Here is a 12782-nt window from a genome sequence, read left to right on the forward strand (position 1 = left end):
GAAGTGTTTTAGTGGACTAGGATGCGATGTTTAGCGAGTACTTGGAGTACCGGTCTGAGAAAGTGACTTAGAGGATTCAGGATGATCTTTAAGGAAAGTATGGATAGGTGTGGAAGGTGGTATTGGGCTCGTACTACTGAAAGCATAGGATCCATACAAGACTTGAGGAGAGTCACAGAGAATCTAGGAAGCCTGTGCGATGAGGATTCTTTGGTTATGTTCTGATCATTTGTATGATTGCTTTTCAGAATGGTGATGAGCACGCGTGGAGTAGGCTCGGGTTCTGGTTCAGGCTCACGTGCTGGTACTGAGCCGATTGATGAACAGATGTGGGAGTTCATCTCGTCGGAGATCACCCGCAATATTTTGGAGCAGACTCTTGTGATCTTCGGTTCGGTCAAGGATGGGATTATGGAGATTTTGGATGGGCGTTTAGGCACATTCCGGAATAATATTTTGGCTATTATGGGGGCTTACACTCTTTCCTTCAGTGAGTTATGTGCTAATGGAGCTCCTGAGTTCTTTGGGGAGAAGGACCGCATTGCTAGTAGGAGGTGGTTAGTGGACATGGTGAACATTTTCCAAATGAGTTTCTGCCCCGAGGGGTCAAAGGTCAAATTTGCTTCCTGTCTTCTGAAAGATAGAGCTCGCGATTGGTAGGAGGAGGTAGATTTCACTTTGGGAGGCGAGGCCATGGAGACGATGACTTGGGATGAGTTTGTGACCCGGTTTAGGGTGAAGTTTTTACTGACTATCAAGGTAAAGCAGTTGGCGTGAGAGTTTCAGTACCTTCTCCAGACGACTGAGACTGTGGCGGAGATCATCGCCAAGTTTAGGAACATGGCTCTTTTGGTTCCACAGTATGCCGCAGAGGTGGAGATGAAGAAGACTCGGTACCATGATACGCTACGAGATGAAATCGGGGATTTTGTTAACTTTTCAGCTTATTGGACTTTAGACGACATGAAAGCTAGGGCTCGAGAGTAGGAGATTGATTTGGAGCACCTCGAGAAGAGGAATTCGGAGTCCATTCAGACCGTAGTGGGCCAGGAAAAGAGGCCTAGGACTCAGGATTCGCGACTGGGAGGCCATCAGGGTCGGAGTCATTGTGCCAAGTGTGGGAGGAACCACAAGGAGCAGCAATCATTTCTACATGGAGCATTTCAATTTGAGTACGGCTCCTGGTACTGGGCTCTGCCACTTTGGGGTTCTGATTCCCTTAAACGCCTCTCCAGTGTAGTCTGACTCTCTTGGAGTGCTCTCATTTCAATTTGAGCAGCAATCATTTCTACATGGAGCATGTCTGTGTGGTGTCTGGTTTCGTCGTGATCTCCATCTAGACGATGAATATTTGCGGCATTTTGTTGGGAGACAACTGTGACTTCTAGAATTCGGTTGATCAATATACGGGATTGATCAACCTGTCGAGAAATACGACGCACTATAACAGGGAGATCCCTGTCAGCCGATCATCCATTACTAATGTCATAAAAGTCTCTACTCATACCAAATGGAGGACGTTGTCGTTGTTAGTGACTCTACCTGTGTAGTTCTTCACCCCATGTTGGGTCGGACCATGAAAATGTTGTCTGGCTGCTGGGCGTTGTACTCCTTGTGGTGGATTATATACCTCTGGTTCCGAGTCTATGCCATCTGAATTTTCTTCTTCACTATCTTCCTCAGGATCCTCTTCAGGATCATCTTCTATCCAACCATTATTCCCTTGGTTAGGGAAGTAGGGATCCCCAGGCGGAGGATATCCTGCCATAAGGTCTATAGGAGGAATTTAAAGATAAGATGCATAGAAATGATGTAGGTTTACAAAATACTCTTATAGTATTTTAAATTTGTGTTTTGTTCTAGAGTTCTTCTATATGAGTAGAGTTTGGTAAGTTTTAGACTTGTCGCAACACTACCATCACTCCCAAACACATGTTGGTCATATCTCAAATAAATATAGTTGATCAGGCTATATTGATCCCATATATGATTACATAACTGTCCAGGTTTAACTGTAGTGTCCAACATCCAAATACTTTTATGTAGTGATACTATTTCTGTATAAGTGAGTGTTAGTATACTTCTTATCAAATACTTATTTTTTAAAAGTATACTTGTAGTCAGAGCACTTCGGCCCCATTATATTTATAGTTGTATATATTTTATGAATTGATATACTAAGTTCACTATAAACAATGCTCTGATACCAATCTATCACACCCCCAAACCAGAACGGCGGAAACATTCGAGGGTGGAGGACTTCATGTAGTATCACAACAACGCACAATAGTAATCAAAGTACAACAACAACCATTGTATTTACAAAGTTATAAGTTTTACAACTATGTTCAAAATATAATGTACAAGTTTAAAATACACGAGTTTATAAATCTCCATCTTCACAAAAGCTATGGTTGTACCTGTATCATTGTTTCCCTAAGAATGCAAGTAGATTTTGAAAATGTGTCAACAATTAAGTTGGTGAGTTCATAAGGATGTTTGTAACTAAAATTTGTTTTCTTGTTCATTGATAAGGTAAACATGTTTTTCCCAGAAAATCGTATATTTTATGTTGTATATGTATTTGTGTTCTAAAATAGTGTGATATAGTTTTAAATTCCCATAAAACTATGAAAAGTAAGTTTTTCTCTGTATTGAAATAGTAATCTGTGTTTATACTTGTAAGATACTGAATTATAGTTTTATAATTAAATAAAACTACGTGAAGTGTTACTTATTCATACACTAATCATTTTGTTCAATACCAAATTGTGAGTTATTGTAACCATACTAAATGACTTAGGATGGCCTGAACACGACGTTCTTCGGGCATCATAAAAGTTACAACATTTGTCACCACAGGTCTGCCGACCTAGCTGTTTCAAGCAGCTCTGGTGCGGGATTGTCAGTCCCGTATAGATCTATACACAAGTGTCACGCTCCCACTCAAGGAGATTCTGGTTATAATTTCAGGACTTTTGTTGGTACTTGGAAAAGTACATGAAGGTAGTCTCACAAATACTATATTGATGATTAAGCGTAAAAATATTGAAAGATTACTTTATAATAAATACACTGTAAGTAGGTTTCATAAACTGTATAAAATGTAGGTTATAAGTTTGTTTTCAGTAAGGTAATCTGTTTGTTTTCTAATAGTTATCCTCTGTTTGTTTTCCGATATGTACTATGTTTGTTTTCCTGTTATGTACTTTGAAACTTGGAACTAATGAATGAGTTCTATAAACTATACCTATTATAGTTTAGTTGTTTGTTTTACTGTAAAAATCTGTAATACCTGTTATTTCATGAAATTCTCTGTTTGTATCTAAGTAGTATCAAACAGTTTGAAAACCATTTTATAATTATATAAATGTAATATTTATATAATTGTGATTAATTAGATCTTTGATTAAATAACTTTACCCCAAGTCCACAACCAAACAAGGAAGAGGAAATGGGGGTTAAATTATAACAAATTAAAATATACTAAAACATTTATAATCTTTTAAGATATTAACACAATTTTATTGTGTTTCACTTGTATTCCCCCCCCCCCCCCCAAAAAAAAATATTTAAAAATCATAAAAATATAGGGGTATGAACTCACTTGATAGGTGGTAATTCGGGCAGCGTTACGCTTCTTAGGAAGGAGTTTTCTTGATGAAACTAAGTGTTTTTTTATGAAAAGTCGGCTTCACACGGGCAAAGTTTCAGCTTAAAATTGAGAACTTCGGGGTGTCGCGGCTTGCTTCAGGTGGTAAATACGTTACCGGGGCTTCGAGGTAGTTTAGAGAGGTTTAAAAGTGAGTAAAAGTAGGAGAGAGGTTGGACATTAGCAACCAAAACTGGAGGTCTCGCTTTCTATTTATAGGAGGTTGAAGCCTCACCGTACGCTGGGCGTATGCTTGGTACGCGGGGCGTAGCGTACGCGTCCAGCCTACTTCCTACGTGTCGAAGCTAGTTCATTGCATGGCATTCATGCGACAGAGAGGTGACGGAGAGTGGACGTGGCTGGCCCCTGACCTTGTTTCTGAGTACGCTGGGCGTACTCACATTTCTTCAACTTCAAAAATCCGTAACTTTTTTTCATACGAGCTCCGGCTTTGACGTTCTTTATATCCACGCGTAGGTGAGACTATGCTCTACAACTTTCATTTAGACTCCGTTGGCTAATTTTGACTTTTTTTAAAGTTATATTTTTAACAGACCGGGACAGGAAAAGTCCGTTAAAAATTCATAACTTCTTCATCCGACGTCTGTTTTCGTCTGTGTTTTTACTGTTGGATTTCTTTTGATAAGATCTTCGATTCTCGTTTAAGTTGTTTTGGCCAAACGTTGCTCGATCTAACTTTCGAGTTGCGGGCTGTGTACTGTCGTGTCAAAACTTAGAAAAATCATAACTTCTTCATACGAAGTCAGATTTAGCCGTTCTTTTTATGGACACTCTCGGTTTAACGTATACTATAACTTTCATTTAGATAGTTAAGGTTAAAAAGAATTTTATTGAACATTCACTTTTTACGTTAAACAATGTTTTTCCGGTTTTGTCGCGGATTTTCGATAGGTCATAACTTCTTCGTTATAACTCGGATTTGGGCGTTCTTTATATTTTTGGAATCCTTGACACGATTTCTACCACTATATTCATCCCAAACAAGTTTGTTTAACATTTCATTTTTGAGGGTCGATTATGTAAATGCACATAGTATACAAAAATTTTTCTTTATTATTGATTTATACTATTAAATAAAGTCGAAATAACGGGTTATTATAGTTACCTTGAGGATTACTAAAGGTCGTGAGGGTAGGGCAGAGGCACCAGCAGCGAGGATCTGAGCATTGCAGCTACAGGCAGGGGAGACCAGAGTTCCATTGGATGCTATCGCGGGTATGTTTCATTTTCGCTTCCTTTATACCTTATTATTTATACATATGCTTTTGGATCATGCGATGTATGTGTAGGACATTGTTTTCAGTTTAGTCCTCTTTGGTTTCCTATTTATTATTATCGAGGGTTGTCATATGCCATTTTACATACGTAGAGTCATGAGTGGAGCACATTTGTTGAGTTGGAATTAAGTTGTCAGTCATTTTTTGGGCCCTTGGTGAGAGCAAACTAAAGGTCCTGCTCATTGGATCAGCAGTAAGATCGACTCGTAGGATTAGCACAATGGGTCAGAGGAGTTGTAGTGTAAGTTCGTTTGGTCAGTTGAATTCAAGATAGTTGTGGGGTGTAAGGGACTGGTTGGAACACGAGTGCAAGGAAGTCGTTGTCAAGTTCATGTCTTCAGGATTGTCCTCACATCATAAGTTTTTAGGAAGGGATCTCATGGAAGTTGGATGCCCCCTTCTGGGACAACAAAGTCAAAGTTAGAGGTACTTGCGTCTCTCAGGATGGATTTCAGCTGATTGTTGATAGGATATTGATCCGATCGCTACTGCTAGTAGGGTAAGAGTGCTAGTGACCTACCACTTCAGAGTGTGGATGATGAATTGGTCGTATTGATTTGTTCAACCATTAGGTTTGTCAAGAAAATTCTAATTGTATCTGCTGTCAAAGTTTGGAGTGCATCGATCGTTAGGTAAGTGGGTTATCGGATTGGTGATCCACCCGTTCTGGTGAAGGGCTTAACATTCATTGGCATTAACAAGGTTGGCAGAGAGTAGTTGAATTCAAGTGTGGGAGAACCATTTGGATTAATGGAAATGATTTCGGACACGAAAAAGGAGAAGTTCCATACCCTAGGAAAGTAGACAGCCAACTCTATTCACGGTATGGACTAAGGTTGCACAAGAAATGAAGGATTCTGGTTATCATGTCGAATACGGGAAGCATCAGTAGTGGCACATTTTATTGTGACTAGACTCAGGTTGAGGGTTGTGTTAGAACCTCCCTGCATGTTCTTTTCTGATAAAGTCTTTGGGGTTCGAAGCATGACCCGACACCTGATTTGGGAATAGTCGGACGAGGTTTCGACTCATGTTTGATCATGGTTTAGTATGAGAGATGGATGTTTGTTAAGGAAGTGTTGTAAGACTACGGGCAGTCATAGCATTCACAAGGTTGATAGTCTGTTATGTAATTATTGTAAAACTACGGGTAGTCGTACATTCACAAGGTTGATATGTTGTTATAGAAGTGTTGTAAGACTATGGGTAGCTGTAGCATTCACAAAGTTGATAGGCTATTATGCAAGTGTTGTAAGACTATAAGTAGCTATAGCATTCACTAGGATAGGTTAGACCATTGCAGGAGTGTTTGTTGGTTATAGAAGAATCACAGAGCACCTATGGGTCAATTCAGACTGTTATCGTTGGTTGACCACTCCTTGTTGGGAATGAGGATTGTTGGAGTTGTGACGGTGTATTAGGTTTGTAAAGCCCTCGGATGGGTGAGACCCATGGGTGAGGCACATTTGGTTATATTAGGATAGGTGAGACTCGTAGGTGAGACCCGTACGATTATGTAGATTTGGTGAGACCTATGGACGAGGCCCGTTTGGTTATGATATATTAAGTAATATTTGTGGGTGATGCTCGTTTGGTTGTGATCGTATGGGTGGAACCCATGGGCAAGGCCCGGTTGGTTAGGTTAACTTGGGTATGTAGGCCATCTAGACAATCAAGGGTATGTATAGGATAGGAAGTGATATTCGTAAGCCTCCGGACCAGTGATGGAATGATGGCAAGATCATGGTGATCTGCAATCTTGAGCGTCCTAACGGACTATATAGTATCACGGTTGATTGCGAAGCAATAAGTGCATGGCTCTTGAGGACGGGGCCCGGTCGTCATTGGCTTAGTTAAGGTATTAGATCACAACTAGATTAGGGAGACTCTGTGATCAACACACCAAATCCGTGTGGTAGTTAGGCTAGGGTAGCCTTTATCAGCTAGACTCTTAGGCGGAGTCTCATGGTATGACCAAGCGTGATATTGTCAGTCTCAGCGGACGGTTGGGGATTCTGCATCCCAGCCTAGTAGAAGGCCACCATAGAATCAAAAAATCTCAAATAGAATGAACATGCGAATCCTTGGATATTGGGATGTGAGTTACGTATCGGGTTGGCACTTAGGGGTGAGACTGGCGATGGGAGTCACCCTTTTTTATCTAAAGAAAGATCTTTTAGGAAGCATTCAATGGTCATGGATTATGTTTTCTAATGGTATTAACAAGATAATTCAGGGTCGGAAGGATTTCGTTTGTTTGGGTTGTGAAGTGGAGTCGTATTGACTATGTTTCAAAATGGTTTTGTGTGTCGAAAAGTCAGACAGGGTATTGGATTTTGGGATTTTGGGCAGAGTGGTGATGATTATTCTTTATAGGTTAAGGTTAGCGGGGCCAAGATTCAATCGTCGTCAGTATGTCGTTCCTGCTAAGGTTGGGTTCGATTATTTTTATTGGAAGGCCATCGTATGTTAGAGTCCACTTTTATCAGGGTTCTGGAAGAATTAACCTAATCATCCAAGGTGCCTGGAATGTAGTGAGAAATGATTTCGAGGAAGAAATCTAATTTAAGTGGGGGAGAGTTGTAACACCCGTGTTCCAGATTGGTTGTGCTTGCTTGTAACACGGACCTAAGATGGAGTTTTGGAGGAAACTTTGTGCCACGACGTGGCCAAGAAAGGTCACAACGTGGCAATGTTTAATTGGATCGTGTGACTTTTGGACCACCACGACATGGCCAAAGAAGGCCACAGTGTGGCAGTTTTTCATGCCCAAACCCATGACTCTTTTAGGGTTCCCTTCGAATTTAAACCCTTCTAAACCCATTTTATGGTTCATTATCAGCCTCCACCACCCTCCTATACTCAGAAGAAACCCTAACTCCTTTTCCTCCATTGTTGAAGCTTCATGACTGCTTTTGAGAGGTCTTGAAGGAAGAATCAAGAATGAGTAAGCCAAAGATCAGCAAGAGATTCCCTATATTCCTTCCTAGCCCAATTCTAGACTCTTGTAACAGTTCAAGGTTCCACCTTTTTGATAATAAGGTGTTAGATCTTGCATTTTGTCCCACTTTCTTCTTGATTTTGTTGGATGGATGGTGAAACTTCATAAAGGTTGCAACTTTATGAATCTCTGGATCATTTGAAGTAGTTCACGACTTGGATCTGAAGTTTAGTGGTTTGCTTGAGCCATGCATAAGATTTTGGTCATAAAACCCCTATTTTGACCTAAGTTGAGGTCAAGTCTTGCATTGGACATGCAAGACTAAAAAGCATCAAACTTTAGGATGGTTTTAGTGTTATAAGCTCTTCTGGAGAAAATGGGCTTGAGTCTTAATGTATTAAGTGCTTCTTGATTAAGTCCTTGCCATTTTTAGCCTTATTGGATCTAAGACTTGAGATCTAGGCCTCTTGCAGGGTCTCAAGGGATAAATGTGGAAACTTTATCCATTTGGGCATTAGAAGAGATCATATCTTGACTTTGGAACCCTTGGTATTGGAAGATTTGACTTAACTCATTCAGATATTTTGGATCCAGTTTCCATGACGTGGCCTAGGTTGCCACGGCCTGGCAACTGGGGAAAACACGTCTGTTTTGTTGTTTAGGGGCCACGACGTGACGAAGGATGGTCATGACGTGGCGAGTCAACTTTGATCATTGACTTTGACTTTTGATTTGCATTGACTCTTGGTCAAACCCCTAGTTTTGGAAAGGAAGTTAAGGTTGTACTTTGAATGGTTGTATAGGTGGTTTGTAGCATTTGTATTCGCAATAGTAGGAGAAGTAGCACTTGATCATCGATTGTCAGGTGAGTCTCTTCACTATACTTGTGGGTCGAAGGCCTCAATGTTGGCCCACTAGGATATGTAGTGTAGAATGCTAGCTGTCTTTGTGACTCTTGCATTGTATGTTGGGTTAGGCCCATTGGCATGCAACTAGGTTTGGTCCTAATGTATGTTGGGCTAGGCCCATTATATGATATGCTAAGCCCGTTTGTATGTTCGGTTGGGCCCATTGTTTAGCAAGGGATAGGCCCATTATTATGGGTTGGGCCAAATGTGCGGGCTATGCCCAAGGATATGTATGGTATGTAGTATTTTTGGGAACTCACTAAACTTTGTGCTTACGGTTATGTGTTTATCGTTTCAGGTACTTCCGGTTGCAAAGGGAAGGGGACGTGACTGCACAGCATCCCCCGATGTTTTCCCCATTAGCCTTTTATGACTTTTACTCTGATGTTTAAATGATATAATTACTTTGCCTGGTTTTGGAACAATTCTTTTGTACTGTTTATGGTTTTAAAACTGAAAATTTTACTATGAATTTTTTGGACATTACAAAACAGTTGGTAAATATATGAAAAGCCACAATCTAATTGAAGAAAAAAACTTGTCCAAACAAAAGTTTCCAACCAGACTGTAACATCCATAAAAATCATGCCAATTTAAAACTTTTTAAAGCATTAAAAAACCAATAGTTATTACAAAATGTTTCCAAAATTGTTTCATATCAGAGTATCCAAGAAATCACATCATAAAATATGAGGAGGTGCACGATCAAGCCTTCGCCTTCCCGCGATCATCCGAAGTACCCAAAACAAAATCAAAAACTATAAGCCCGAAGCTTAGTGAGTTCCCTCAAAATACCAACTTCATACAACCATAACAATATCATAGCAAACAACATGCATATAGAGTCTTCAGCATGTCTGGTCCGCCTCACCGGGCCTTTAACCTGTCTGGACCACTCTCAGAGTCTTCAGTTTCACTGGACCGCCCTCACTGGATCTTAAGTCTATCTGGCACACTCTCAGAACCTTCAACATGTCTGGTTTGCCCTCACCGGGCCTTCAACCTGTCTGGACCGTTTTCCGGGCCTTCGGCCTGACTAGTACGCCCTCATGGGTTTGCAGTCTATCCGGGCCGCCCTGGGTATGTTGGCCGAGAGGACAAATCAGGACTGTTTTAACCCATCCCCAATCATACAATCAACACATAAATATCATATGCTAGCTAGCATGTATAGACGGTCATACAGATCTAACAGATCACTAATCATAACATCATCCTATAACCGGGATACAAATCTAACAGATTGCTAACATAGCATCATGTAATAACCAGGATAACAATCCAAAAAGGGTCGGCCTTCGTGCATTAGACCCTATTGGTATAGTGAGAAGAACTCACCTCTCGATGTCGAATTGAACTGAAAATGTCAAACTCCCGAAACACGGCTCCAAGCTCAAACACCTACAACCACCATAGGACCAATTCCATCAAGACCCAAATTACCAAAATACCCTCAAAAGTCCAACTTGGTCAACCCTTGGTTAAAGTCAAAGTCAACAGTCAAGGTCAACAGTCCATGTTGACCCAACTCATCGAGTACAGCTACTGACTCGTCAAGTTCCTTCAGAACTCGGAGAATTGCGAATACATGACTCAGCTCACCAAGTTTTCAACATAACTCGTCGAGTCCATGCAGTGTCCAGAAGATCGGGAAAACCCTAACCAACTCGTCGAGTTATCTCACCAACTCGCCGAGTTCACTCAGAATCCATAAAGCGGGAAAAACCTTATCCAACTCGTCGAGTTGGCTAAGCAACTCGTCGATTTCCTTCATTCCTTTCAATATTCAGTCCTTTCAAGTCAAATCCCAAGCTCCAAACTACAGATCTAGCCCCCTAGGGTGTAGTTACCACGTAAAGGTGGTAAGGGAGACTGGAGGGAGGACTTAAGGTCCTTTAAATAGGGTGCAAACCGTAAAAATTAGGGTTTTCAATCACAGCCTCAGTTCGTCGAGTTGGGTCCTCCAACTTGTCAAGTAGGTCCTAAAATCCACACGGCTTGATCAGTTCCTACACGACAAGTTGGGGCATCCAACTCATCGAGTAGGTCTAAAAATATGAATATAAAGCTTTAAATTTTTATACTTGGGAGTCGGGATGTTACGGTTCTCCCCCACTTGAACTAGACTTCGTCCTCGAAGTCTGCTGTGGTGGACAAATCCGGATAGTGCTACCGCATATCTGCCTCCGGCTCCCAAGTCCACTCGGATCCCCTCCGATGCTCTCATTGTACCTTTACCAGAGGTACCTCCTTGTTCCGTAGAACCTTCACTTTCCTCTCCAGAATAGCCACTGGCCTCTCCAAGTAGTTCAGGTGCTCATCGACCTGAATATCATCTAAGGACACCACTGCCTCCTCATCTAAAATGCAATTCCGCAGTTGTGAAACGTGGAAAGTGTTGTGAATCTGACTGAGCTCCTCCGGGAGATCTAGTTTATACGCTACCTTGCCAACCCTGACAATAGTCCTGAATGGCCTGATGTATCGGGGCCCAACTTTCCCCTCTTCCTAAAATGGATCACACCCTTCCAGGGTGAGACATTCAGCAACACCATGTCACCGACCTGAAACTCCAACTCAGATCGGCGCCGGTCGGCGTAGCTTTTCTGCCGACTCTGAGCAGTCTGCAACCGCTGCCTGATCTGATGTATCATCTCGGTAGTCTGCAGGACTACCTGGGTCTGATCCATCACCCTGTGACCAACCTCGCCCCAACAGACAGGGTACGACATCTTTGTCCATATAACAGCTCAAAAGGCGGAGCACCAATGCTGGAGTGATAGCTATTGTTGTACAAGAACTCTGCAAGGGGTAGGTAGGAGTCCCAGCTCCCACCAAAGTAAATGATGCAGGCCCTCAAAATATCCTCAAGGGTCTGAATGGTCCGATCCATCTGGCCGTCGGTCTGCGGATGATAAGTTGTGCTGAAATGCAGTCGCGTACACAGTTCCTCATGGAACTTCTTCCAGAAACGGGAGGTGAATCGCACATCACGGTCCGAGACAATAGAGACCGGCACCCCATGGTGAGCAACGATCTCGTGGATATATACATCGGCCAACTTCTCGGCCGATGAACTCTCCCGAATGGCCAGGAAATGGGCGCTCTTGGTCAGTCGATCCACGACGACCCATATAGCATTATATCCCTTCGCCGTCCTCGGCAGCTTGGTGATAAATTCCATCGTGATCTGCTCCCATTTCCATATGGGAACCTCGAGAGGCTGCAGCTTTCCATGTGGCCTCTAGTGCTCGGCCTTGACCATCCTTTAGGTCAAGCACCTCTCGACGTCTAAAGCGATCTCTCGCTTCATGCATGGCCACCAGTAACTCAAACTCAGATCCCAGTACATCTTGGTGGCCCCCGGGTGAATAGAGAATCGAGACTTATGAGCCTCCTCTAGTACAATCTGTCTGACCCCACCAGACATAGGAACCCAGAGCTGACCACAACGGGTCAACAATCCTCGACTATCCTGCACGAATCTGGTGATCTCGCCCCTAATCCTCTCCAGCTTCCAGTTCTCCTGTCATACACCCTTGCCCTGAGCTTCCCTGATCAAGCTCACCAGTGGAGAATCTACAGATACCTTCATACATGTCGCTGGAACAGAAGATCCAGCCAACTTGCGGCTCAGGGTGTCCGCCACGACGTTCTCTTTACCCGGATGGTAAATGATCTCACAGTCATAGTCCTTGACTACGTCCAGCCACCTGCGCTGCATCATGTTCAGGTTCGGCTGATCCATGATATGTCTCAAACTCTTGTGGTCCGTGTATATGGTACATCGGACCCCGTAGAGATAATGTCTCCAAATATTGAGAGCGAATACCACCGCTCCCAACTAAAGATCGTGTGTGGGATATCTCGTCTCGTGCGGATTCAACTGCCGCGATGCGTAGGCTATCACTCGTCCTCTCTGCATGAGGACCGCTCCTAGTCTTGTGATGGATGCATCACAAAGCACTACAAAATCCTCAACT

This window comes from Lactuca virosa, chromosome 5, assembly GCF_052849685.1.
Source record: "Lactuca virosa cultivar CGN04683 chromosome 5, Lactuca_virosa_CGN04683_v6, whole genome shotgun sequence".
Lineage (NCBI taxonomy): Eukaryota > Viridiplantae > Streptophyta > Magnoliopsida > Asterales > Asteraceae > Lactuca > Lactuca virosa.